Genomic DNA, 24818 nt, shown 5'->3' with positions numbered 1-24818 from the left:
CAGAAGAGAGTTAATAAAGATTCGAGCAGAACTCAATGAAATAGAGACCAGAAGAACTGTGGAACAGATCAACAAAACCAGGAGTTGGTTCTTTGAAAGAATTAATAAGATAGATAAACCATTAGCCAGCCTTATTAAAAAGAAGAGAGAGAAGACTCAAATTAAACCAAGCAAGAGCCCAATAAAAGAGAAAAAAGTAATATCCTCACTCTTTCATTGGGCATTCAATGTGAGATGTTTAAATTGTGCAGCGTTTTTAGTTGCTCATTACTTTGATGAATTTATTTGTATAAACACTATACTATATCCTTTGGAATTCAGATGGACTAAATGCCAGTTTGGGTTCCTGAGGATTTAATAAATAGCTTATCACTAAATATTCAGTCAATACCTTTTACATGCACAGACTACCTCTGGCAGGAACTTCCCAAGATTAGGTCAGCTCTTAGGGAAGAAATACCCCAAAAGCTTGGCCAGGTCTAAGGAGCTGAGGCCTCCTGATAGAGTCACATAGCCTTCCCAAGGTGGGCTCAGGCCAAGGATGTTACTCTCCCTCCCTAATTCATTTTCTTATACTGGCTATGATTTTGTTGCCCTTTCTTCCTCTAGAAATGAACTATTTTCCTTCTTGAATCAATCAATGCAGTCAGTCCAGGTATATGCCAAAACGAAATGATTTTGGTGTGTTATAAAGCAATGTAGTTGACTTTTACAAGACCTTTATATTGAAACTGACTTCATCAAAATATATATATGAAATTCATTTTATTTACATAGTAATCAGAGTTCCATCTCCACAAAGAGTGCAGTGGGGTGGAATGAGTCCTAAGAATACTTCGTGGCTCCCATACGGGAACTACCATGGCTTTTTTGCTTCAAATAAAACTTTTAGACATTGACTGTGACCTCAGACTCAGTGCTTAGTTACAAAAATGCATACAAGTGTACCTTACATACTTCACATTGGAGTTTTAATAACCTGAATAATAGCTATTGCAGTATTGTCATTAGAATAGAAATGATACAAATGTCAATTACCATTATAACACTGCAGTAAAGAAATTTGCATCAGGGCTCAGAGGGAAGTAATTTATTTTCCCCCTCATAGAATTTTTATAAAAGAAAAAAGGAAGGGAAAACAGAAGGGAAGGAAAGAGGGAGGGAGAGAAAGGAGGAGAGGGAAGGATGAGAAGAGGATGAAAGAAAAAGAAGAGGGAGGGAGGAAAACAGGGAGGAAGGGAAAGAGGGAGGGAAATAAGGAACGTACATTCATTTCAAATAAATTTATTCTGAGTGGCTGAATAACATCTCTTTCTGAATAAGAAGAAATCAAAGTTGAGAAATAAATTTACCAAAGAAAGAATGGCCGAAGTGTCAGGCAAAAGAAGCCTTACAGAAGAAGGAAGCAACTGCCACCCTTGAATATTTCTTGTGCAAACACAGCAGACCCATGGAGACCCTTAGGGAATTATAAGTTTTATGCAATGCAAGCAGCAGAGCAGGAATCTCCAGACCTAGCCTCTCTGAACTATTCCAGGGATGAACTCCAGAGCACACAAGTTCAAGGGCAGTGCATGAGACAAGGCCTCTGAAAAGCCAACAGCCCCCTTCACCCCACTTCTACAACTGCTGCTGAACCTTCTCTGTGGTCACTGAGAACAGACAACATCCTCTTTTATCTCTGCTATGTCACATCTATTTGCAGGCATCTCCATACCAAGCACCACATTCTTTGGCATTGCCTGGACATCCTGGATGGAGCTTCCTGCATTGTGTTTACAGTTTTATAAAAGGAAATGACCCTAGAAGCTCTAAAAGATGTTTGTTAAGCCAAAGGGAAGCCTGAATTGCCTGTCATTACAGGAGATATGGCATGCATCAGCTGGTGGGCTCCTTTGGCCAGAACCACAACAGAGAGACATGATTTTTTAACCTCCTGTCCCCAGCTCAAAATTTAGGGACTTTTTGAGGTGCTCCAAGAAACGAGAAATGAATCTAACAACTTATACTATTCACCAAAAAAATTAACTTGCTTCCTCTTGTAACTTCACCCCCATTAATGCAAGAAATTCAGAGTTTCATGAGCCAAGCATAAAACAGGCTAGTGATCTTCTGTGCAAAGTCATCTCTTAGAGCATTAGTTTAAAATAGCTCTTGAGGATGCTCAAGTAGGATTCCTAGTCCCCAAGTGTATTCTGAAGTTATACCTAGCACCACTTTCTTTAGAAAATGATGACATCCTGGCCCCAGATATTAGGTGATTTCCTCAAGGTCACTCACTTAGTGGGAATCAGAACACATCATTTTTGATATCTTGCCAAGGCTTCTTCAAGTTATGTCTTATCTCCATACAGTTCCATGGGTATCAAAAATGCAGGCAAGTTAAAAAAAAATAACAGCGTGACTTAGTTATTTGTGAAAGTATACTCATTTTCACTCAGGAAAGAGGGCATTCTGTGCTGCTTCTAGACATGCATGATGTCCCTATCAACAGCCTTCAACAATGCCCAGTTGCAAACACCACTGTGACATGTAATCTCCTCTACAAGTGTGTAAATACAAATGAAAACCAGACATAACCCCTTTCGATCCTAATGGTTCTATAAATATCACCTAGATTGATTTCTAGAACAGCTCTTTACAGGAGTTCAAGTGACTAAGTAGAAGGCATCAAAACCAGTTGAGATGTGATGCTTACCAGGCTGGGTACCTATCTGGATTAAATCACTCATCTCCATGTAGACTTATCTTCCCAGTGAACACAATTCAAGTTATGAATTGCTGTCTATCATAGACTTTGGGAGTTACCTTGAAGAGTAGACAGTGGCTATGTTAGATCCATGAGTCCTGGAATTTGGAAGAAAGGAAAACATGTAGTGATGGGCATGGTGTCCCTGTTCTGTACCTCTTATAATGTCCCCAACTTAAGTGTGATTCATTGATGAAGACCATAATTGACAACTCTATGAATCTCCCCAAAGGGAAACTATCTACATATCACCTTCATTATCTCAATTCCGAAATAGGGAACCAACCTGGAACTGAACACCAAATTACCTATACTATTGCCCCTAAGCTGCAAATGTATAACATATAAAATCCCTACTAACAAGGAGCTGTAACATTTTGTCTTTGGGAAAGAGGAGAGATACTGTCTAAGCCAGCAGGTGGTTTTGCATGTCACCTCCTGACAGAGTGAACTGGGGGACTGAGCCATTCATCACTCTTCTCACAGCTCAATAGGTGTGGAAAACTATCGGTCTAATAGCTACTAACCCTTCAAAGAGAAGTGGACCTTCCATAAACATATTGATAAAAAATTACAGGTGGTCCAAGTTTTTTCTTTCCTTTTTTTTTTTTTTCCTGGATGAGCAATGCAAACTCTGAGATATCTGCTGATGACCAATCTTTGGCAATACCAATGTTTAAGGTACATTATCTGTCAGGTAGAAAAATAACATTCTCTACTTTAAAAACTAAACCCACTATATCTGAGTTCCTACAAATAGTTCATAGAGTGGACTAGCAAAATATGTTCATTCTGAAGAATGAGTCAAGATCTGTAGGACTTATCAAAACTTTACAAGATGTAGACACTCTCTATTTTTGGGTTGCTCTGTTTTGACTCACTTTTGAGGGTCACATTTACTTTCTTCCTATTGTTACACATCCAGCAACATGACTATCACATGAAATCATGCTTTGCATAACAGTAGTAAGAAACATAAAAGCCAACAGCTGCCACTGAAAGTAATGAAAAATACTCAGAGAGGCCTTCAATCTGTCCATTGTGTGCTTTTGCAACTATCATTTCCCTGAAAAACAAGAAAAAAAAGGACAAATACAGTCCAAAAGTAGGCTCCCCAAGGTCCATGGCTTTGGGACCACCCGGAAAACACAAGCTTGGCCATGTAAAGGGCAATGTTCTTGTTCTAACAGTTGCCAGAAAAGCTAAGAGCTTAAGGAAGTTTCTGGCACTGTCAAGGGCTTGGAACTGTTGAGCTTGTTCTATATTAAAACAGAACTCAGAGTCCTTTCTCTCAAATGGGGATGGAGTTGAGGATCACGTTCTAGCAAGGGGGACACAGAAAGTGAGGCTGATGAATCTCATTATTTAGTCCCTTCATCGGATCTCTCTAGCACTGACATCCAAGCTCCCCAAATTGAGTCATCCTGGAACACACAGTATATCGAATAACTCATTGGCTGTGCTCTGAGGTATTGGCACATGCCTACAACAGTTATCTACTTTTTTAAGGGAACACCCTGATACAGGAAATTTCTCAATCGCACATATTCCTTTCGTATGTTTGCTTGTGCTTTGCTAGATATATGCATAAAAACAGAATACCATTGACAAATGTCATTTCACTTGTGTCTGAAATCAGCTTTGACATTACTGTCCCCTGAATATATTAGCATTCCTTACATTTTTATCATAGTCTAATCAGTACATAGTATTTGTCACACTTGAGAATTTGTAAAACTAACATAACCACTTACTAACCTTTTAACTGAATCCTGAACTACACTTAACTATTTCTTTACTATGGAGATCCTTTTGTATAAGGCAGGAATTCCCAACATTCCAAGTATCTGGTCAGAAGGGAGAATATGCAAACACATACACATACTTCTTGTTATCCAAATAAATTCAAAGGTGCTTACGTGGATAATCTCTGGAATGACCAAATTTTGAAATGTTTTAGACCTGAAAACATCCGGTAACAAACAAAAGATTAGTTTTGTAACTTGAATTATGGTTCCCCGTCCTGCTCACTTGTTTTCAGGAGATTATGATGAACTGAAGCACATGCCATTCTGCACAAAGCCTCTATCTCAGAAAACTGATGTCAAAACCTTACATCCTAACTGCAGGGACACTTGGGTGGTTCAGTAATTTAATGTATGCCTCTGGCTCAGGGCGTGATCCCAGAGTCTGGAACCGAGTCCCATATCAGGCTCCTTGCAGGGAGCCTGCTTCTCCCTCTTCCTATGTCTCTGCCTCAATCTCTCTGTGTGACTCTCATGAATAAATAAATGAAATCTTAAAAAAAAATCTAAACTACAGTGTCCTCTCCTTTCTTCTTTCTCTTTTATTCCAAATCCACTTGATCTTTGACTTCATTAAGATCCTTATTTCCTTGACTCCTTCTCTCTTCTTGCCCTTTCTAGCTCAGGTTCTAAATTTCTGGTAATACTCTGATCCCAAATACACCCACTACCTTTCTTCCTCACCCCTGGACCCAGGCTGATGAGCACTGCTGCTAAAGGGTGGGTCCTGTGTACCCACCAATACCACAAGCTGTACAGTGTCCAATCCCCTGGGGGGGGTCCTTCTATTCTGCTCAGCAACTCATCACATATCCCCACAACCCTCATTCTCCCCCATTCTCCCTGCTTAATCCTATCCCTTCATTCATTCCATGGCTTCTGGTTCAGCTGTAAGATCTCTTTATCTCCTGAGGGGCTTTTTTTTTTTTTTTCATGAAACTCTCCCATGATTTTCTTCAAATTCTCCCTATTTACTCATTTAGCTTAGCTTATAAAGATACTCAAACCTTTTCCTTCTTAAAATTTAAAAAAACAAAAAAATCCAACAGCCAAAACACTTGCTCAAGGTTGCACTCTCCATTTTCTGCTATTCATCTCTTCATGCATTTTTATTCCAAGATCTCTTTCTCTATCTTTCCTTAATCTTACATTCCCTCCCCAGCCAAAATTCTTGAAAAATTGTATACAGTACATTATCTCTGTTCTTTTTTGGGTAGTTTTTCACCCAACTGCACTATCCTAAGCTTCTATTGGACCATCTTTGATAAACAGCTTCCTAGACCAAATCAGACCAGCTTTTCCCAGTATTTGACTCTCTGTATAATGACTAGCTGTGGGGCTCAGTGGTTGAGCATCTGCCTTTGGCTCAGGGTGTGATCCCAGCTTCCTGGGATCAAGTTCCACATCAGGCTCCCACTGGGAGCCTGCTTCTCCCTCTGCCTGGGTCTCTGCCTCTCTCTCTCTCTCTCTCTCTCTCTGTGTGTGTGTCTCTCTTAAATAAATAAATAAAATCTTTTAAAAAAGAAAAATGACTAGCTGTCCACTCCTCGTTGACACTCTCTCCTTCCCTGGCTTCACTAGATCATGTTCTCCTACTCTATCCTTCTTTGTGGTTCTTCTGGCTTTTCATGTGTTCATATTTCTCAGAATTCAGTCTTCCTCCCTATTCTCTTTTCATCCCACACACCATCCTTGGGTTCTCCAATTTGTACCTGAAGTCTCATATCTAAGCTAAACATTGATGACTTGGCCCAATGGGTAACTACATATCATGCAGATACCTCCAACCAATACGTCTAGACCCAAACTCCTTACATTCCCCAAATCGGCTCTGTCTGTATTACTTATCACTGCAGATGGCACTACCTCCATCTTGCCACTCAAACCAGAAACTAAAGACTATAGACTTCAACACTCTCCTCTCTCACAATCACCCACCCAATCCCATCTATAGACCTTCAACTAGTTTTTCCCTTAATTTTCACCACTTTTTTACTGATTCTCTTCTCTTTACTGCTAATGCCATGCCCATAGTTTAGAGCCCCCTGATCTTTCCCACTGACTGTTAAAGTGATTTCAGCCCCATGTCTAATTCTGGTCATTTCCTCACTTCTACCCAACTACCTTAAACATGTGAATGGAGTCTAAGGAAAAAATCCAATAGTATTCACAGTTCTGAAAAAAAGCACTTCAGCAAGTAGAAAACAAAGCCCAGATTTGTTGAGAAGATTAAATTTCAGCATTTTTAAAACTATAAGTTGTGTCCCATTAGTAGATGAGTGGATTTTAAGATCAATTTAATGGATTTTAACCAGCAATGAAAGACTATGAAATAGAATAGGATAGTGAATATCAGAAAGTACTGCAAAGCAATGGAGCAAACTTGTAAACATTTTGTTTTGGTTTCTTTGCATGTTTCTATTACGTTTATGCTTATTATGTATATATATGTAATAAGTTGCAGTATATTATATACTTTATATTGTGAATTGCAAACAAAATTTCTGAATCCACTGCTCTACAGTAATCTAATCCATGAATACTTCTCTACCTTCACCTCCCACACTTTGCCTCACTTCCAGGAGAACTTTATATTCTGGACCAGAGCATTCCAACAGAAGTGTAACACAAACTGCCAATGTGAGCCATATAAGTAATTTAAATTTTTCTAGTAACCACATCAAAAAAAAAAAGTAATGCAAAATAGGTGAAATTAGCTTTAATGACATATTTTAACTTAATATATCTATAATATCATTTCAACATGTAGTACATAAAAATTATAGTGAAATATATTTTTTTGTATTCAGTCTTTGAAATCTTTGTGTGTATGTTACACTCACAGCAGATTTTGATTCAGATACCACATTTCAAGTATGTCTTACTAGCCACATGTGGTTAATGACTATTGTACTGGTAGGGCAGCTCTAGACATATAGTTAATTGCCTAAATAAACCATCCTTCCTTATACCTTCATGTGTTTGCACATGCTGTTCCCTGTGCCTGGAATCTCCTTCAGCTTTGTTCTTTTGTTTTGAAATTCATCTGGTAAATCTTACTCATCTTTCTAGATTTATATCAAGGGCCACATCCACTGTAAACTACCCTGACCCAACAAGGCCATGTTAGGCAGTCTCCTCTAGGATCTCAGAGCAAAATGCTCCTAAGGCAACATTATGCTGCACTATAATTGTTTTTTTTTTTTACATCCTGCCTTACCTAGTTAGAGTGTGAGCATCTAGAAGGCAAAGAATATGTCTTACTTGTTTTATATCCTTAGAACTTCACAGTTACTACTACACAGAGTATGTTCAGTGAAAACTTGTTGAATATATTAAAGTTTCTAGATTGACAATTCAGAAAACTTACAGAGGGATCCAGGGGGACACACGGTTAGTCATGGTTCTAGCTGAGAGCTTTCATCTCCAAGACTGAAATGTTTGTGTTTCTACTTAATAAACCTAGATTGCAGTCCTTCCAGGTGGGCTTTATTGTTGGGGGCTACTTACATTTGTGCTGATGGGAAGAGTTGTTATCTTAATAAAGTAGCTATCTCTGAGAACCAGGCCGGCCAGGCCTTTAGTGATTTGTAGAAGGTGCCTTCTATAGCAAAATACCCACTCCTATGCCTCAAGGCAGGACCAGATCAAACCACTTCAAATGATTATTACTAGAACCTTTAGAAAAAACACAGTCTCCCTTTCAAATTATTAAAAAATGTCCTGTTGAAAAGCTTTTCTTACCTACCCTAAATCCTTTGTGTTGCACTGTCAGTCCACCTCCTCCTGTTTGGATCTCAGGAGGACTACAGAGGAGCTTTCCATGAAACTCTAAAAAAGAATCCTCTTATGCTTCAATAACAGCACTAAATCACCCTTAAGTCTTCTCTTCTCCAGGGTAAACAATCCAAATTTCTTTAGCCTTCCTCCATAGATCTTATTTTACAAGCTTTTAATCACTGTGGTGGCACGCCTCCAAACTAGATTCTCCAAGTTCCTATGTCCTACTGCTGTTGTAAAGCTTAGCACCGCCGACAGCTCTATGTGCTGAGTATTACTCCAGCCTTCCTATGAATAATATCCCCTTCGTATTGTGTAATGGCCCCAGGAAGACTTGGAGTAGCATGACAGTAATTCTCAAGCTCAGGAACTTCTTATGCTTAACCTAAGTCACCCACTTACTTATACTTAACTAAAATATAAAATGGAATGACAATGACCATGGTTTCAACGTAGTTGGGTGGCTTTTGTATTTATCTCGTATCATGGCAAAAGGCCATGTAGGGTAATCAGTAGTGGGTAGGAACATTAGCTAATGCTTTTGAATGTTTACTGCATGTGAGGCATTGTTCTAAACATTAGATACCTATATTAACTTTTTAAGTAAAACAAATGAGGCAGACACTGTTATTATTATTATTGTCATGTCACCAACGACAAAACAGGCACAAAAAGATGAAATAGCTTGACCAAAGTTACATGGATACTAAATGGTAGAGCTGGGATTACAATCCAGAGAGTCGGCCACACTCTTAAACACTTTAGTTTCTAAACTAACAGCCTGTTTACTGAACTCACTGTTACTAACCTTATCAGAACCTCAGAGCCATAATGTTTTAAAAATCTCCCCAGAAAGTGCTGTTGAAGTCAAAAGAATAAACATCAGAAAAATATTTCAAGGACAGTAGTCATTCATTACCTAAAAATATATAGGAACAGCATTTCAGTAAAGAGCCAGTCTCATCATAATCATATGCATTCTGTACATGTAGGTACATATTACATAAAGGGACCACATAGTATTTCCAAGAGCATTGGAGTGTAGATACATAAAAAAATAAGAATAAAATCATTATTTTAGGTATTTTAAAGCCACCTTAAAGTTAACCAGGTTTAAATAACCTTATCTTCTGAATCTTAAAGTTATGAACATTTATAACTACCTTTCCCTGTGTAACTCAAAACTAGTTAACTGATGACGCTAGCAGCCCAGTCATATGAGAAATAGATGCTCAACAACTTTGTTATTGCTGCATCAATTTCAGTGCTGAAAGCCTTACTTTATTATACAGCAGTGTTTCCTGAGATGTGGGATGCCTCGCTACTGATGGTACCCAAGATTTTAGGTATATTGAAATTGTTTTCCAGAATACGCAAGAGGATATAAAAGAACATAGTTACACTATATCAAATAACATCATAAGGTCAACAAGCTTATTTCTTTCTGCATCTCATTCAATCATTTTGGTGAAGTGAAGGAGAATGGATCATTGTGGTGGTCCTATTTTTAACTTCTTTTGAAGACTTGATAATCTCCCATTTAACAAGGAGTAAACAGACCTCAACCACAGACCCTTGAACAGACTCCAGTGTATAGACTCTAATGACACTGCTTCGTTTACTTCGTGTGTATGTTTGGTTACCTGTGGCCCATGGCCTGTGTCACTGACTTTACATTTATGGCTGTGATATCAAGTTTACTTTTAAATTAAATGAACTTCAAAAAAAATAATTAATTAATTGAACTTCAAAGTGAGCCAATTTAATGAAACACATGAAGATCACAATGGTACATGAAAATGGCAAGCAGACGTACAAATAAGTGAACTTGGCAAAGGGATTGATAGGTTAACACACTGTAATTAAAGATGAAAACCTAAATCCTTACAGACATGCAGTCTCCTTACTCTATGATTAGAAATTGCCAGCAAAGGCAATAGCTGTTCCATCTCTGTATACAGGAAATCATTGCAGGCACATCCCAACAGAGTTGGGAATCTGTCCCTCTGGGTAAGACATGAGTCAGTACAGTGTTTAAAGCCAGCCTTCATATTTTGGAGCTAACCATGAAAAAGGTTTTATAGGAATTTACTTTCCCAGCTGCAGAGAAGCTCTTGGAAGTTTGAAATTGCTTTTTCCCATGGTACGGAATTCTTCAAAGATATTTACTAAAAATTCATGTCTTTATCAAACCCTCTCCTTGTTTCTAGATTTATTCTGAGCCCACCAACAAGATCTATAGCAAATACAGCTTTATGAATCCATCTTTGAATACCAGCATAATTCTGTTGGGTATGAGCAACAATTCTATTTGTTATTTCTTTCCAATTCTACGACTCAAAGATCTCTCCAGAAAATATGAGGCTACCTAATGCCTCAAAGTTTTCAAAACTATATACAAACTTTGAAATTTAGAATTTACAAACACCCAAAATGAGTATAAGTCTATAAGTTAAAAGAAGCAAAGAAGCCAATGAGATTTCACAGAAATGTAGCCATTGAGCATTAATTTTAAGCTATGTGTGATAATCCTTTCATTGATCCATTTATCCATTCACGAATGTTCAGTTTATGGTTCATGCCATAGGACATGTGAAAACAGAAGAGAATCTCTACTCTCAAAGATCTTATATCTGTATGAGATACCACCTCACACCAGTGAGAATGGGGAACATTAACAAAGCAGGAAACCACAAATGTTAGAGAGGATGTGGAGAAAGGGGAACCCTCTTGCACTGTTGGTGGGAATGTGAACTGGTGCAGCCACTCTGGAAAACTGTGTGGAGGTTCCTCAAAGAGTTAAAAATAGACCTGCCCTACAACCCAGCAATTGCACTGCTGGGGATTTACCCCAAAGATACAGATGCAGTGAAATGCCGGGACACCTGCACCCCGATGTTTCTAGCAGCAATGTCCACAATAGCCAAACTGTGGAAGGAGCCTCGGTGTCCATCAAAAGATGAATGGATAAAGAAGATGTGGTTTATGTATACAATGGAATATTCCTCAGCCATTAGAAATGACAAATACCCACCATTTGCTTCGACGTGGATGGAACTGGAGGGTATTATGCTGAGTGAAATAAGTCAATCGGAGAAGGACAAACATTATATGGTCTCATTCATTGGGGGAATATAAAAAATAGTGAAAGGGAATAAAGGGGAAAGGAGAAAAAATGAATGGGAAATATCAGAAAGGGAGACAGAACATGAGAGACTCCTAACTCTGGGAAACGAACTACGGGTGGTGGAAGGGGAGGTGGGCAGGGGGGGGGGGTGACTGGGTGATGGGCACTGAGGTGGGCACTTGACGGGATGAGCACAGCGTGTTATTCCATATGTTGGCAAATTGAACACCAATAAAAATAAATTTATAAAAAAATATACTAGATTCTTAAATGTGAATGTAGAAATTATGATCATAGAACTTTGATTTTATGTTCCTCCAGCTAGCCTTTTGGAATTAGTTCAAATAAAATGGGACTCCTAAATTGTGAATGGCAAAAAAAAAAAAAAAAAAACCAGCCAGAAAGTTCATCTAATCCTGACTTCTCAAATTCCAAGTATCTCTAGGATGCTACTGTAAATTTAAAATTGAATAGGCTGAGAATCATCTGGGATGGTGGAGATTAACATTTTGCAGATTTTTCCCTATGTGTCCCTCCAGACTACATTGATCATTCCACTGCATGCACCCCACCCCCAACACACATATCCTCCCTTTTTTCTCTTTTGAATTAAGAATCCCATCCAGCTGCACATTCCCAGAGGGAAAAGCTTGAGAGAGACAGCTCAGTGCACTTCTTAGATCTACAACTCACTCATTGAGAAAGTGGGTTTCCATATGGAGTTACAGCAGGAGCAACTGTGTTTACCTACTTCTCTCTTTTAACTTTGGAAAAGGGAAAGGATTCATAAAAATATACATGGTCCCATAAATGAAGGGAGAGAAAGGCAATGGAAGGATAAAATGTGAGTCCTGTGATTGCTGATTCTGAACCAGGATGGAAATTGGAGTCCTGGCTCCGGTGTAGAACACCCCCTCGCAAAGGAGGGGCAGAGCCAAATGTCCCTGCAATAGCAAGAGGCAGAATTTGTGAGAAAAGAGGGTGTTTTGTGACAAGGAAACCACTCAGCCCAAAAATGTTATGCATGGACAGACATTCAAAAGATGATTCTAGTTTACTTTGTCCAGTTATTTTATTAAATGTTTACTTTGTCCAATTATTTTTTGAAATGAATGAAATCAGAGCATGCAATCTGTGTGGATTCCCACGAGCTCTTTCCTGTGGCACAATGACTGGGGATTACTGCTCTGTCCTGTGTGATTCCTCCACCATTCTGATGTGTCCCACTCCACTTGACCTTTCCCCTGCATTGGCTCCACTGACAGAAAAAGAGCACTGGAATTATCCCAGTTTTGAACACTCTGAGTCTCTGTGATCTCATCCAGGATTGAAAGTGAATACTTCACAACATGATAGATAAAAGAGAACATGTATTTAAGTTATTCATTTCATAGTAGACTATTTTCCTCCTGGTTTACTAGAGTCTGCCCTTAGCTAACTATCCCAAAATAAAAGGGTGAGCGCCAATTTATTTTTTAAAATATGGAATCTTGTGTAATAGCAATACACTGTATTACTTGAATTTATTTAATAAAGTGATTTTTGTTTTGGCATCATATGCTATGCCAAATGGTTTCTTTTCAACAGCCTATGGAACAAAATGATAGTAAATTTAAGGAAATTTAAGGAGGAACTAATGTGAGCAAGTATCTCTTACTGAGGGGTATCATCAAAGTATCTGGCCACAAATCACAGGAAAAATAGAAATATAATTTTTAACTTGAATTTTGAAAAGCATTAGAATTGTTTTTCTGTGTAATTGCTAAATACCACAAATTGAATAGATAAAATACAATTATTCAGTTAGACATTACACAGTTTTAGAATCTTTAATTCCTTAATTCCAAATATTTATGCTGTAACTCTTCTCCTTACTCACAGATGGTTCAAAATAATATCTTATTCCTCATAAATTTCTGATTTTCTTCCTAAGCTCATTTGCAATTAAGGATAGATGGCTTAAGACACATTAGTTTATAAATGGTAACATACAATAAGTATTTGCTGAATAAAAGGATCATCGATTATTATACAATGTCCCTCATTCATTATAAACTATATTATTTACTCAATAACATCAACAGCATTCATATACATTCTGTGGTATTTTGTAAGCTAGTTTCATGTTCAGTAACTTGATAACTCAATGTTAAATTTGATTGGCCTTTATCTGAAAAGACTGGCATGGAATGAACAGATTTCCTAACATTCACACACAAGCCTACCATGACATTTTTCATTCAGAAAAAAAAAAAATAGTACAAACTGGAAATGTCCCAGAAATGGTCATTTCTGAAATATTCAGAAAACAAAGATGAAATATTTTATTTTATCCTAAATTACTAGCTTCTCCCTAGGCCTGTCTTAGACATGTCTCTTTAGGGAACCTAGGTGGTTCACAAAATGCCCATTCCTTTTTTATTAATCTGCCACTGTGCACGAAGGTGCCCCAAAGCAGTGATCTGGATTGCCAGGCATCGCTTATGCCTGGCCCCAACTCACTGAGCAGTAACCTATACTACTCAGTCCTATCTCCTGGGAAATGAGGAAGCAAATATTGTACAGCCTTTTCCTGGGCTTCAGATTCTGTGCACAAATGATCGGTCATTTTTCCATTGAAAACTGAAAAAGAATTACCTCTGGGTAATTCAAAGCCTTTCTATTATCTGAGCCTCTGAAACGGCCAATGCATTTTATCAATTGCACAGACTCCACTGGACTGACCACAAACTAATCTCCTTGAAATGAAAAAAAAGAATGAGTCGTAAGAGACTGGCAACTGGAACCGAATTTCAAATGACAGGACACCAACTTCAGACAAGTTCATTTCCAAGGGGTGTGGATGCAGTGAGTACGATGTGTATAGCACAGTTCTAGCTTCTCAGAAGCTGCCCCATCTGATCCTCGGAGAGGAAACAGGAGTGGGTCATGTGAAGCAATCAGATCACATATAAGAAAACAGCATGTTCATTATTTTCTACCTGCAGATACTTTGCAGTATTTCACCCATAGTATCCTTGGTGGGCCCCCACAGCAGTGCCGTGAGAGAGTCAGAGAAAGGGTGAGTAGTATGGCTTTATGGCTTTACACAGAAGCCAAACTGAGGCTCCCAGGATTTGCAGTACAAATAAATGTAACAAAACATCAGAAAAATGAGAAGCCGATGGGAAACAAATGAAGACTGCATGAAAGTAAACATGCCCTCTTTTGCTCAGAGTAGTTGATGATGATCAGAGAGGCTGAATGGCTTGTCTCATGTCACACAACTAGTTAAGTTCAACTATTTCAGTTGGAACAAGACTTTCAGATAAGTCATTTTTCTTTCTTCTATGACTCCCACACCCTGCCTTAGAAGTACAGAATTTGGATGGTCTGAACCAAAAAAAAAAAAAGAAAAAAAAAAAAAGGCCAAAATCTACTCCTAGAATACAGGATACTAAGCATCTCATTACAAAGGATTCTGAGTCACAGAAACATTATTACCACTGTTACAGGCATTCTGCTCTCCTTCAGTTTGAGTCCTTAGGTGACACAGCTGCTTTTTAACTTCTGAGATAAAGAAATGAAAAGGGGAAAAAGAAAATATGTTTCCTCATCACTGACATTTTCTGGTCTAGCGAGGACAAGCCAAAAAGTTAATAGGTAATGTGCGTATATATGAAAGTCATTAGGTAATGCACATATGTACTCAGTGTGGGAGGACAGCATTGAGAATCCTAAGCAAGTAAACACAGGACTTGAGAATTTCTAAAAGCTGGGGTGGGGGTGGTGAGAAGCATCAGTGACTGAAATCAGGAGGGTAGACATGTCAGAGCAAAAATAAAAAATATGTTTTAAGGAGGGAGAATATAATAAGAAATAAATGATAGGTATTTCTTGCTTCTTTGCCAAATTTCTATAGGCGGCTTCCTAAAGTAGTTTTGTGTTTCATCTTGCCCAACGTGTCAGAAACCGAAGCTGGTTAATAAGGTTAATCACAGAGACTGTGACCCTCAATGGACAGAAGCCAGAGTCTTATCCATTTTTTAAATAAAGAAAGCAAAATATTGCACGTGGCTTAGTCCATAGGGTCATTTTACAGATTATGTGAATTGCGTACAACAGTAACTGAACAGACCTGCATCAGACATTCACATGAACCCACAAATGGAAAGTCACTGTAACACAAATATTTGACCCAGGTTAAAGGATTGAACATATACTCTAAAGTGAAAACAGGTGCAGAGTAAGGTATACGGTAAGCCACCACTTGCATTAAAAAAATAATACACACACGTGTATGTACACACACACATACAAAACACATGTGTGTATATGTAAGCATAGGTAAATATAAACTAACCCTGGAAAGATACATAAGTCACAGTCCATAGTGATTAATTCCAAGGAGCTAAACTGGGTGGCGGGGATCAGAGGAAAAAAGACTTATTATATAGTATTTTGTGCCATGTGACTGTATTACTTATTCAATAAATAAAATTGAACTTTTCTTTAAAAAGAAAGGTTTGTTAAGGACTTTTGAGTTAGGAGGAAAAAACACACATAAAGAGAACTTAAAATGGTACCAAAGAAAGATTTATAATACAGGCTGAAAAATCAAGCCAAATTCTGTATTTTTATTTAATTCCAAACTGTAATATTTCAAAATTTAATGAGGTGAGGTAGAAACCCACTTTTATAGCTTAGAAAGTATAAAAAACGGGATACACAAATATCCCTCAGTAAGATTTTACAAGGTCAAGAGCAATCATTCAAGAGTAGACCTTGTATTTGCTTTTATACAGAGGCCTTGAACCTAATGTCATGTTCATATGTGTCTCTGTATAAAACTATTCACTTCTTTATCAGTGTCTATGAGAAAAATATTCTATGTTCCACTAAAGCTTATTAAACTCATATCACAAGTCATATTGTAACATACGCCATATACTTCATAATGTCACTAGGTTTGAACATGCTTGCTTCCATATCACCCAACCCCCTGTATTAAGAGGTGGCAGGTTTATATACATTTTGAAATGTTTATGAAAGAGGGGACATAAAATTAGTATCATAAATAACAACAACAAAAAGATACTCAGTTTAGCTTAATTCTACAAACAGTAACTAAGCATCCTCAAGACACCAATCACTGTACAGCATTGAGAATTACAAAGGTGACATGCATCCTCTCTGTGCAAGGAGCAAACAGTCCAGGAGGATAATTAATTTACTCAGGGGAGACTATGTGATGAATGTGACTTCTGACATCAAAAGTTTGTGTTTGTGATACCCTCCAAGCCAATGAAGCACCAAATCTAATGGAAAACCGGGGATATTTTTGAAGACAGGGAGCAAAGGAGGGCAAGATAGGAGACAGGGACAAAGTAGCAGAGGTTAGTCTTAAGTAAACATTAAACACTATGATTCCTTAGGTTTAAATAAGAACAGGAGTTTATCATTGGCAAAGTTCATCCCAAAGCTAAAATGCAGGAATCTCCATAAAATTTCCAAGTATTGCAAGCTTTCAACTTGGAAGCTCACGTGGGGCTGGCAGAGTAATTTGTTAGAAATTTAAAACTGGCAGTTACATCTGTGGTTTCTTTTGCTGGAATTGTTCTTGTAAAAGATTTACGAGAGGCAAACGTTCCTCCTTGGCTTATTCATAAAATAAAATGGTGTAGAAATACAATAGATGTACAGACAAAAATGTTTTAATATAGCCTCTCTGTGCATGCCCCACATAAAGACAAAGCAAGTTCTCTGCTTTGGAAAGAATCAGTGAGACCCATTTCATGGGTCAAAGGTGTGGGATTTTACATAGTTTTCCTTAAGTAAGCAATGCCAGCATTTATATTATACCAGTAAAAGTCCATTCATTTCAAAATCCTCATTTATAGTTAAATTCATTGAAAGAGGAGCATGTTCAGAATATTCACAATATTGGAGCATTACTTTTGAAAATACAATGAATGGCATATATACCAATGAGACACATTATTTTCTCTTCAATGGTTAATCTTATGATTGAACAATGACTAAAGTGAATAGGGCTGTTAGATATTAAACAAGACTCCCAGGAAGACAATGTCCATTTGGTCTCTTCTTTTTGTAGAAATGGTTTTTTTTTTTAGCCTCCCAGAAGATAGATGATCCATTTAGGGATGAGAGGGCTTATCTCCTGATTTTTAATTACGGTGACTGAAGTCAGACTAATAATTAGGTAGAAACAAACAAACAAAAAATTTCTAGGTTACTATTTTAAGCACTTGTATTCTTTCAACCTCTCTTCCATTTATCTATTCTCCCAACCAGCCATTCTTTTACCTATCCATTTTTCTATCCATTCATTCAGTGAATATTTATTTAGATACTTCTATGTACCATACTCTGTGCTAAGTGCTGAAGACACAATGATGAACCCGGAGGAAGAGGAGGTTTCCTTGCTCTTATAACTTACACTCTAGCCAAGCCAAGGAGGCAAGGAAAAATAACCATCCAGATGGCCATGCATTCATGGTTGAGGTAAGTGTTCTAAAAAAGAAATATTGTAGGCAATTATGATGGATAATGTGAGGAAGGTAAATAAGACTAGGGACTCAAAGAAGATGGCCAGCCTGAAAAAAAATGACATTAAAACTCAGTACTCAGGAGTGATGAAAAGTTCAGTAGATCAAGAGTTTCTGGGAAGACCGTCAGGGCCAGAGGGAATGGCATGTGTAAAGGATCTGAGGTAGAGAGGGACTTGGTGGGTCCAGCAGGTAGGACTAGAGCTCAGAGAACATGGTGGTGGTGGCAAAGCATGATTACAGACTGGGTCTGGGTGACCCAAAGTCCATAGACCATTTTGAAAAGATCACACTCACTGATCTGTCCAGAAACTAGGTACTGAATTCACTTATATGAATTCTCCCTCATTTTTAACACTTACTTGAGTCACAAATCCCCATCAGCTTGGGTAAGAAAATTTACAAATGCACCTGGAGCCCATTCTCCCTGGATCTTCAGAGGAATTCTAGAAACACGCTTCTAGCCATGATGTTGGGTGAACATTGCATGATTTTTGCACTTAAAAAAAAAATCCATTCATCTACGATCTCTGTGAAACCATTCCTTAGACTAGCACCATATAACCAATTTCCCAAAAATGGCTTAGACACGGAAATAGTCAAGTCCCCTATTATGATACTTCTAATAGATATCCCATGATGAGGGGGGAAAACCATCTGATTCAATACTGTGCATCAAGAAAAGTAAGCACAGAGTCATTTCTTATGTGGAGAATTCAAAGTCTATTATGATCTCTGCAGATCTCAGAAAGACTGCTCTCTAGAAGCCACTACCTGCCTACTGAGGGGTGATGGATAGGGTTTGGGGGTCTCTCCTTTAACAGCCATAAAAGTTCTCCTCCACAAAGACAATGTGAAGCCTCGCTGGCTATTTCCAGATGCCCCTTAAGATGTTATGAGAGTCCTGGTTGATGAAAGGGGCAATCGTGCACATCAAAAAGAAATGTTATATTTAGGTTAGTCTCTGGTCTTCCAAGAAGCATGTGCAGGGAGACAAATAAAAGGAAAAGAAGAGACACTGGAGAAAGAGCTAGGGATGACAGCACAAGCAGAAAGGCTGGGAAGAAACCCAGAGGGGTTCCTCTGTGGGGTCCAGAGAATGTGCTAGGTGAAATGCAGCAGGACATTTCCCCCACTGCAGATCCACCTGGAGGGTCTCAGAGATTAGACGTGTGTTTGTGCACTTAAAATTCCTCCTCTTGGCCAGCTACCATGCTCTGAACTGCTTGCCATGTTGAGATTTGTAGTTTTCAACTATCTAAGTCTCTTTTTATTGCCTCTTCTTTTGCTCCCTACCTCCCACAGAAATATACCTTGCCAACAAATACCCTGCTGCCTGCGAGTTGTTTATACTGAGAATGTGTGAGGAAGTGTCACCCTCCGAAGGTGGGATTACTCATCTGCTTTCCACAGCGAGCTATGAGCTACGGCTGACATTAACCTCTACACTGCTGTAGGCAGCTCTGCTGGAGCCAATGCCAGGGTCAAGGTCTGAAAGAAGCTGTCAGCCAGCCAGGCATGCCCTCACTGGACCTGAGTCTGTCCCCATGGTCATGATGGCAACTATTCAGAGTTCCTCCTGAAAAATTCTCCTTCCATATCAACATTTCATATCTTTGGGAAAAAAAAAACTTTTTAAGAGACCATTTTATGATATTGGTATTTTAGGAGAAGGGCAAAGGATGAGAAAGGGTTTTGCTTTTGGTGACAGGGAAATAATGTCACCACTCTAAATATCTGCCAGTTCCTAAGGCCCCTTTCACCTTTACAGGGGAGAATGTACAGCAGAGGCCTACAGTCTGTGTAGCCGATACTGGGAAAGTACTTTTGCCATCATTATCTGGTTAATCACTCAGACAGTAAAATTTTCAAAAACTGCATGTTGCAATAGTAGCAATTCAAATTAACGAGTATATTTTTAAACTCCGCAGGAACTAAACATGAAAGCCCAGTTAATATCTGATTACCCTCACTAGGGCTTCAAGCTCGTATCTTGAGTATTAAACCTTGTCAGGATGGCAAAAGAATGCTTGGACTTGTAAAATCTAGGAAATTTAAAACCCAAGCCAGAGCTCCATCCTAATTTACCTTGTTTTTGTTCCCTATCATAAATATTCTAAACTGCCAGAGGCACGTGTAGGTTCAGTGATTTTAGGCACAGCGTGCTCTGAGACACAACACCACAACGATTAGGTGACATCCAGATGAAACATGCATCTAGAATTCCTTGTGGTTGTAACTTTGAAAGACTTGGTGGAGTTTCAGAAGGAAACCCTAGAAAAGCAAAAATCACTTTGGTCTTTGTACCTACATTAAGCATTTAATGTATAGACATTCAAGTAGGTCTTAGGGGCTTATTTTATAGTTTATAGAAGGGTTTTTAGATGAGCCTTTATAGTTTCCATGAGAAAACTTTAATCCACAAAAGCTCAACGAGATTGACCCTACTTTTACACACTTCCTTTCACTGGGGTGTGGCAGCCTTCACCACATGCAGGAGAGGTAACACAAGAAGGACGGTTATAAGCAAGTGCTTTGAAAACAGAACCAATAAAACTGGCCCACGACTGTGAGGCCCAGAGATTTCTATTTTACAACTCAAGTTTGCGAGAATACCTACACAACTACTTTTAACTAAACTGACAATGCAGAGGTACCAAAAGGACACTGTTACTAGTTTAGCATCTTGGTCAAGTCCTGTCATTTTTCCCTGCTTTTTAAGGAAAGCTGCCAAGTGGAGACCATGTGCACACTGGAATCCATTCAAAGGATGCACGATGTAGCATCTGAGGCCTCAGACAAAGAGCCACAGGCCACCCCACTGGGGTATGGTGCCTCACCTGCCAGAAATCCACTCCCTTCTCTCCAGCACAGCCAGGTGGGACCAGGCACATGCCCTTAAGTCAAAATAAATGTCTTTCAGTACTTCGTAAGAAGTTCCAAATAAATAGTTGGGCCAGTTCATTTATATTACAGAAGGATTTGGTTTTGTTTTTTTGTTTTGTTTTGTTTTGTTTTTTAAGTGCTTTTTTAAATCAAAGGAAGGAAAGAAAAAACTTCACATCTTACAAAACAGATCCCCCTATGGCCCCATACCCTCAATAAGAATGATGTCCATTTCTTTTTCTCTCTTCTTTTTTCTTTTGGAAAAAGAAGAGTGCATGCGCACGTGTGGGAGGTGAGGGCAAAGAGAGAGGGAGAAGATCCCAAGCAGGCTCCATGCCCAGAGTGGAGCCTGACTCAGGGCTCAATCTTACAACCTCTGAGATCATGAGTTAAAATCAAGAGTCTGAGGCTCAACCGACTGAACCACTCAGGCGCCCCAACAATGTCAATTTCTAATTTTATCCTCATCCTGCCAAGTATCTAGATACATATGAACTATCTGGATAATAAACAACTCTGATAGAAAGGGTTTTTTAAAAATAATCTTTGTGTGCATGCAACCCCACCTCTTAATAGCTGAGAGACCATGGGTGAGTCAAAGCCCCCTTATCTGTAAATTGGACAAAACACTATTTTCCCACCTCCAAGGGCAGTTATAATTCAATGAGAAAATGTATATACCTAGCATAATAGCACCTAGAATATAAGACTCAAAAAATATTACTTCCACTCCCCAACACCCATATACCACATATATATAGAATAAAACATGTCATACCATAATCTAAAATATTAACAAAGGTTATCTGCTAGATATAGGCTTGCAGGTAATTTTAGTCCCTAGGTTTTTCCATAGTTTCTCAATTTTCTACAATGCATGTGTATGTACATATATACAATGTCTATACATGTACATTTATAGATAAGATGTACCTTGCATAATCAGAAAAATACACTGTGGAAAAGATGTGGACAAGTAATTTCCATTATAAATAAATATCTCTGTCCTTTCATGTCTAGAGTTTTACAGGCTACTGGAACATTATGAAAAAAGAAAGTGGTGTGCCCTCATTCCACACTTTTAACACCATCAGAATGTTGACTAACATGTCATAAACAGTGACAGCTGAACATCAACAGTTAAAGAAAAAATAAAAGACACCTGCACTTCAAAAAACCCTGTCTGATAATTGTTTTGGCTTGCAAGACACAGACCAGAGAAAGCAGAGTCTTGCCGGTGTTTTATCCTTGAAGATTGCATGAGCCTCGTACATCGTTAAGTGCCCAGTAAATATTTGTTCAAAGAACTAATAAATGAATGTAGCATGGGAGTGATGGATAATCATAATGGCTTTCACGGTTTCTATTTTGTTTTGTTCTTTCTTGGTAACAAAAAAGACAAGCAATATTCAAAAAACTATATTCAGAACGAGACAAGACTCACTGACAATTAAGAAGGGTACATTGTGTGATTATTTACATATATAACTTTTCATGAAATCAGAAAATAGCCCATGTTTTTAAAAATTGGGACAGTCTCACACATGAAACATGCTGAGCCAATTTTCTTATACTTTCTGGAAACAAATTCACCTCTTTAATGAAAGAGCATGAAAAATTCTAATTCCCAAGAGGACTTCTGAGGGGGAAAAAAGGGCAATATCAGGCACAATGAAATAGATGTCTCCTCCCTCTCCTGCCCTCTTCATCTCATTGTACATTCTAGTACAAAATCTAGAGTCAACACTATGCTCATCAGAAAGGTGCTGACCCCAGGCACAACTGCCACCCCTCGAAGGCCCTTCTCCATGAAGGTGAGCCTGCATACCCAGGCAACAGTCCTTGAGCTCTGAGATGTCACTTCCACACAGAAGTGCAAGAATAGCACTGCATATTTGGTGTTCCCCTAACTTTATGGGTTTTGGTTTTGCACCAGTACTATCAAGGCAAGAATCAAAGAAATAAAAAGATTCCCTAAAATTTACTCGAAAGATGGAAGAAACCAAAGGGCTAGAGCTTGAAGAAAGATAACCCATTTCACAATTAGATTGCCATGTTCAAACCTGTAAGTTCTGAAAAAGATGGGAGCACGACAGGGTGGTGAAGATTACTTTACTTTAGTTGGGGCTAAGAGTTTTCTACATGTACAGAGGATTTCTGGTAATGATTTCCAATATATGACGCCCACCCCAAGCCCCTTAGTACAAAACACAACTGGATTAACTAAAAAACAACATAAAAAGGCTGCTCAAAGAGTAAACTAATAACTAATGATGACAGTGGCTATGCTTAATACAGCTCCTACTGAGCACAATGGCTTTATGGAATCATCTTTAATCCCTAGAACAACCTTGCAAAGAGGCCCCCCCACATTTATGCTGAAGCAACTGAGACACAAAGAAGGCTGACAACTCGATGGAAGTCCCAAAAACTGCTGAACACAGACCCAGAACCCGAAGTCTAAACCAAGCCCCTCTGACTCCAAATCTCTTAAGACCACCAAATTTGTCTCCCTCAGGCACTTTGCACACATTGGGTCCTCTGAGTGGAACATTCTCCCCCCATCTTTCCATAACTTGTACTCGTCCTTTTATGTCAAGCTTAAATGTCACTGCCTCAGAGAAGCCTTACCCATCCATTCAATCTAAAGTAAGTACCTGCTAGTGTCTTGCTCAGCATCTTCTTTTCTTCAGGGCATTTATCTCGGGGTGACTTTATGTATTCACTTGTGTGCCTGTGTATTTAGTACCTGCTTTCTGATCCAGACTGAAAGCAATGGACAGGCAAAGGCCATGTCTGCAAATGTCATTATTAAATAAATATTTATTGACTGACCAATTCCCTGGCTCTAATGACCAAGTATGACAATGATTTTCAGAAGATGGAGGTGAAGTCACTTGCACTCTGCCTGTTCTAAACATAGGATATGTTCATCTGTTTATATCTTCAACTACCTCGTAAGATATTTAGACAAAGGTTGTTAAAAGAAAAATTGGAAATGACTATACTATTCCATGATGCTTCCCTATATCAACAGATACAGTCAACGAAAGAGGTTTGAGAAAAATCTCCTGAGGCCCACCCAGGATCTGGTGAGGCAGACAAGGTATAGTAAACAAACCAACAGGGAGAGGAAGAGAGTAGCTATCTTAGAATATAGATGTGAATCAAAATCCTGACAAAGTCTCTCTTCTTTCCAAAAATTTCAAGAACCTTTTCTCATCTCTTTTATTTATGTCATTTGTGTCATGGATATTAACTTGATAGGGATATAGGATATACCATTTAAACAGAAAATATAAAATGAATAGCCTAATTGTAATGAAGAAAGACAATTTAATCCAGAAGTTCCCTGTGTATAAAAGACACTCCAAAGGTCGTCTGTATCCTTTTATCTTTTTCACTGTCTGGAGAGAACCCAATTCTGTAGCAGAAGCCAAGTAGCCCAAACTGACACGTGCCACTGGAATAGTTCTTTGGGATCTACCACTAGCCAGATGTTCCAAGTATTTCTGCCCTTCTCTTCATTGATGAATTCCTCCCTGTGATCCAGCAGCTTCCAACCTAGAGTAAATGATCACCAGTCTTTATAGTCTGGATTTTTAAGGGATTCAATAAAGTGATTTCACTAATTAGAATGATTTTTTAAAAGATTTTACTTATTTGAGACAGTGTGGGCAGGAGGAGCAGAGGGACAGGATAAAAGAATTTGAAGCAGACTCTGCACTGAGCATAGAGCCCAATGTGGGGCTTGATCCCATGACCCGGGGATCATGATCTGAGCTGAAACCAAGAGTCAGATGCTTAACCGACTGAGCCACCCAGGTGCCCCTAGAATGATTTTTAAAAGCAGTGAAGTTTCAATGTATAGAAAATAATGACATATCATATTGGTAATAATCATATTACCAACACCAGGATTA

General features: G+C 38.5%; 1 protein-coding gene and 1 long non-coding RNA gene across 4 annotated transcripts in view; one reads left to right on the top strand and one right to left on the bottom strand.

The window, feature by feature from the left end:
• ADAMTSL1 (ADAMTS like 1) overlaps positions 1 to 24818 on the bottom strand; it is an 873193-nt gene that overhangs the window by 721331 nt on the left and 127044 nt on the right. The window lies entirely within an intron of this gene.
• Positions 14175 to 22221, top strand: LOC112649626 (uncharacterized). The gene is made up of 5 exons (XR_003129692.3): positions 14175 to 14308; positions 17796 to 17965; positions 19315 to 19395; positions 20732 to 20887; positions 21916 to 22221. It is a non-coding gene; the product is annotated as an uncharacterized LOC112649626 (long non-coding RNA).

The sequence above is a fragment of the Canis lupus genome, chromosome 11 (genome assembly GCF_003254725.2).
Source record: "Canis lupus dingo isolate Sandy chromosome 11, ASM325472v2, whole genome shotgun sequence".
NCBI lineage: Eukaryota > Metazoa > Chordata > Mammalia > Carnivora > Canidae > Canis > Canis lupus.
The sequence above is the reverse complement of the archived record's forward strand: the minus strand, read 5'-3'. Positions and strand labels throughout refer to the sequence as shown.